Source organism: Oncorhynchus masou, chromosome 15 (genome assembly GCF_036934945.1).
Source record: "Oncorhynchus masou masou isolate Uvic2021 chromosome 15, UVic_Omas_1.1, whole genome shotgun sequence".
Taxonomy (NCBI): domain Eukaryota; kingdom Metazoa; phylum Chordata; class Actinopteri; order Salmoniformes; family Salmonidae; genus Oncorhynchus; species Oncorhynchus masou.
In genome coordinates, this window is record NC_088226.1 from 11,355,991 (window position 1) to 11,361,183 (window position 5,193).

A 5,193-nucleotide genomic window follows, 5' to 3' on the forward strand; every position below is an offset into this window, starting at 1 on the left:
ATCTCTGCCGACACAGCCTGGAGCAGTGCAGTCTACAGACATCCCAGACACTCTGCCTACACAGCCTGGAGCAGTGCAGTCTGCATCGACACTCTGCCTAGCCTGGAGCAGTGCAGTCTACAGACATCCCAGACACTCTGCCTAGACACTCTGCCGACAGCCTGGAGCAGTGCAGTCTACAGACATCCCAGACACTCTGCCTAGACACTCTGCCGACACAGCCTGGAGCAGTGCAGTCTACAGACATCCCAGACACTCTGCCTACACAGCCTGGAGTGCAGTCTACAGACATGACACTCTGTCTGACAGTGCAGTCATCCCAGACACTCTGCCGACACAGCCTGGAGCAGTGCAGTCTACAGACATCCCAGACACTCTGCCTCACAGCCTGGAGACAGTCTCTCCCAGACACTCTGCCTACACAGCCTGGAGCAGTGCAGTCTACAGACATCCCAGACACTCTGCCGACACAGCCTGGAGCAGTGCAGTCTACAGACATCCCAGACACTCTGCCTGGACAGTGCAGTCCTCTCAGACACTCTGCCGACACAGCCTGAAGCAGTGCAGTCTACAGACATCTCAGACACTCTGCCGACACAGCCTGGAGCAGTGCAGTCTACAGACATCTCAGACATCTGCCGACAGCTCTGCAGTCTACAGACATCTCAGACATACACAGCCTGAGCAGTGCAGTCTACAGACATCTCAGACACTCTGCCGACACAGCCTGGAGCAGTGCAGTCTACAGACATCTCAGACACTCTGCCGACACAGCCTGGAGCAGTGCAGTCTACAGACATCTCAGACACTCTGCCGACACAGCCTGGAGCAGTGCAGTCTACAGACATCTCAGACACTCTGCCGACACAGCCTGAAGCAGTGCAGTCTACAGACATCTCAGACATACTGCCGACACAGCCTGGAGCAGTGCAGTCTACAGACATCTTAGACATCTGTCACAGCCTGGAGCAGTGCAGTCTACATCCCAGACACTCTGCACTACACAGCCTGGAGCAGTGCAGTCTATGTCAGACATCTGCCAGACACTCTGCATCTCAGACACTCTGCCGACAGCCTGGAGCAGTGCAGTCTACAGACATGTCAGACACTCTGCCGACAGCCTGGAGCAGTGCAGTCTACAGACATCTCAGACACTCTGCCGACACAGCCTGGAGCAGTGCAGTCTACAGACATCTCAGACACTCTGCCTACACAGCCTGGAGCAGTGCAGTCTACAGACATCCCAGACACTCTGCCTACACAGCCTGGAGCAGTGCAGTCTACAGACATCCCAGACACTCTGCCGACACAGCCTGGAGCAGTGCAGTCTACAGACATCCCAGACACTCTGCCTACACAGCCTGGAGCAGTGCAGTCTACAGACATCCCAGACACTCTGCCTACACAGCCTGGAGCAGTGCAGTCTACAGACATCCCAGACACTCTGCCTACACAGCCTGGAGCAGTGCAGTCTACAGACATCCCAGACACTCTGCCTACACAGCCTGGAGCAGTGCAGTCCAGACATCCCAGACACTCTGCCTACACAGCCTGGAGCAGTGCAGTCTAGACAGTGCAGTCTACAGACATCTCAGACACTCTGCCGACACAGCCTGGACACTCTGCAGCCTGAAGCAGTGCAGTCTACAGACATCCCAGACACTCTGCCGACACAGCCTGGAGCAGTGCAGTCTACAGACATCTCAGACACTCTGCCGACAGCCTGGAGCAGTGCAGTCTACAGACATCTCAGACACTGGAGCAGTGCAGTCTACAGACATCCCAGACACTCTGCCTAGCCTGCAGTGCAGTCTACAGACATCAGCCTGGAGCAGTGCAGTCTACAGACATCTCAGACACTCTGCCGACAGCCTGGAGCAGTGCAGTCTACAGACATCTCAGACATACTGCCGACACAGCCTGGATCAGTGCAGTCTACAGACATCTCAGACACTCTGCCGACACAGCCTGAAGCAGTGCAGTCTACAGACATCTCAGACACTCTGCCGACACAGCCTGAAGCAGTGCAGTCTACAGACATCTCAGACACTCTGCCGACACAGCCTGAAGCAGTGCAGTCTACAGACATCTCAGACATACTGCCGACACAGCCTGGAGCAGTGCAGTCTACAGACATCTCAGACATACTGCCGACACAGCCTGGAGCAGTGCAGTCTACAGACATCTCAGACATACTGCCGACACAGCCTGGAGCAGTGCAGTCTACAGACATCTCAGACACTCTGCCGACAGCCTGGAGCAGTGCAGTCTACAGACATCTCAGACATACTGCCGACACAGCCTGGAGCAGTGCAGTCTACAGACATCTCAGACACTCTGCCGACACAGCCTGGAGCAGTGCAGTCTACAGACATCTCAGACACTCTGCCGACAGCCTGGAGCAGTGCAGTCTACAGACATCTCTGCCGACACAGCCTGGAGCAGCCTGGAGTGCAGTCTACAGACATCTCAGACACTCTGCCGACAGCCTGGAGCAGTGCAGTCTACAGACATCTCAGACATACTGCCGACACAGCCTGGAGCAGTGCAGTCTACAGACATCTCAGACATACTGCCAGGGCGGGACACAACACCAGACATTCACAATCACCTAGACAAGAAAATGGCCATAAAGGACACCAATTGTGCAGCTGAGACCATCCATGACACAGCTATTTCAGTTTTACCATCCATGTTCATGATCAGTTGATATATACAATTTTGCCTTCTTTTCAGTGCAGATTTGTCTTTTGATATGCGGGTCTCGGCACTCAGCAGTTTACCATGAAAGTGACCATGGTGTTAGTTAGCCTCCACCAGGGATCTGGGAGTGGTGTTGTTATTGTAAATCACAGTTGAAACACACTTGAAATTGAGCAGAGATTTACTGACTGTGCAGCGGTAGCTCCCCTGCTGCACCACAACACACCACCACCACCACCCTGGGGTCTGGTGCTTTGATCTCCTACACACTCTACACATTCTTCCCTTCTCCATGTCACTTCACTTCCCTCTCCCATGTTTACGAGTGGCTGGCAGACAGGAACTGAACACTTCTCCAGTCCAGTTGCCCAGACCTCTGTATTCACGGTCACCACGGTCACCAGGGTCACCCTGACAAACCACTGCTGCTGTGAGACAAACAAGTGAAGATCTTTTCCGACTCTCGTTTTCATTTCACACCTTTACGCAATCACAGGAGGGCGGGAAGGAGGGAACGTATTGTGCAACATTGGAATCATCACCCGGCGTTGTAAATGTTTCATGGCCACCCATTTTCCATCTCACATGAGATAGCGGCTATTTTCATAGTCAATATTGGCACTGTTTATTTTTTGCACGAAGGTCAGGAGTTATTATAGCATGTGACGGTGGGAGATCATCTCTCTCTCTCCCTCTCTTCCTCTCTCTCTATCTCCTGCACTCTCTCTCTCTCTTTCCTGCACTCTATCTCTCTCCTGCTATCTTTCTCTCTCCTGCACTCTCTCTCTCCCTCCTGCACTCTCTCTCCTGCACTCTCTCTCTCTCCTGCTATCTCTCTCTCTCGCCTGCTTACTCTCTATCTCACTATCTCTCTCTCTCTCCCCCCCCTCTCTCTCTCCACAGTCATCATCAGGTTGGGTCTGTTGTGTTGATTCTCCTCCTGGTTCCTGCTGCTGCCTCCACTCTTCTTTCCTTCCCCTGACCTGTAAACTGGTTGTTGAGACAGTGAGCAGGGAGCAGAAAGGCCTCGAGCAGGAAAAGGCTCCTCTGTGCTGCAGACCAGAACAGGCCAGACCAAGGGAGGGGAGACCAGAGTGGAGGATGGATGAGAGGGATGGATGGAGGAGGGGAAGGAAGGTTTTGGCGAAGTTTGGTGATGTTGATACAGCTGTGCAGTAATTACATTATGACCTCGCCGGTCACATCCAATCAAAACTGAAATAACACAGCGGTTGGTATTCAAAGGAAAGGGGTGAAAGACTAGGAGCCCAAAGAGAACAGAAAATTGAACGGCAGCACACTTATTGCATACACTAGACTACCGTATAGACACAATGTTAACTGTAAACACTCACCTATTACACAGTGTGCTCTAAATACTCAAAGCTAAGATTCCACCCACACATGGTCTACTTAAGCAATAAGGCCCGAGGAGGTGTGGTATATGGCCAATATACCATGCTAAGGGCTGTTCTTACGCACGGCGCAACTCGGAGTGCCTGGACACAGCCCTTCGCCTTGGTATATTGGCCATTGAACCACAGGGTTCAATTCTCGGGCCGACTCTTCTCTCTGTGTATATCAATGATGTTGCTCTTGCTGCGGGCGATTCCCTGATCCACCTCTACGCAGACAACACCATTCTGTATACTTCTGGCCCTTCCTTGGACACTGTGCTATCTAACCTCCAAATGAGTTTCAATGCCATACAACACTCCTTCCGTGGCCTCCAACTGCTCTTAAACGCTAGTAAAACCAAATGCATGCTTTTCAACCGTTCGCTGCCTGCACCCGCACGCCCGACTAGCATCACCACCCTCGATGGTTCCGACCTAGAATATGTGGTCATCTATAAGTACCTAGGTGTCTGGCTAGACTGCAAACTCTCCTTCCAGACTCATATCAAACCTCTCCAATCCAAAATCAAATCTAGAGTCGGCTTTCTGTTTCGCAACAAAGCCTCCTTCACTCTGTCACAACTTCTGCCGAAGTCGTTGCCTCTCCTTGTTTGGGCGGTGCTCGGCGTTCGACGTCACCGGTCTTCTAGCCATCATTTTCCATTGGTTTTGTCTTGTCTTCCCACACACCTGTTTTCAATCCCATTCATTACCTGTTGTGTATTTAACCCTCTGTTTCCCCTCATGTCCTTGTCAGAGATTGTTTTATTGTCAGTGTAGTTTTATGTTGTATAGGTGCGCGTCGGGTCCTCGTACCCATGTTTGTTTATGTATGTACCTTTTAGTGTTATGGAGCATGTTACGTGGACTTTATTAAAAGACTCCATTTTACACTCCGTTTTTCTCTCCTGCGCCTGACTTCCCTGCCACCTATACACCTATGCCTGACACACTCACGCTGCAAAACTTACCCTAGTAAAACTGACTATCCTACCGATCCTCGACTTCGGCGATGTCATCTACAAAATAGCTTCCAATACTCTACTCAGCAAACTGGATGCAGTTTATCACAGTACCATCCGTTTTGTTACTA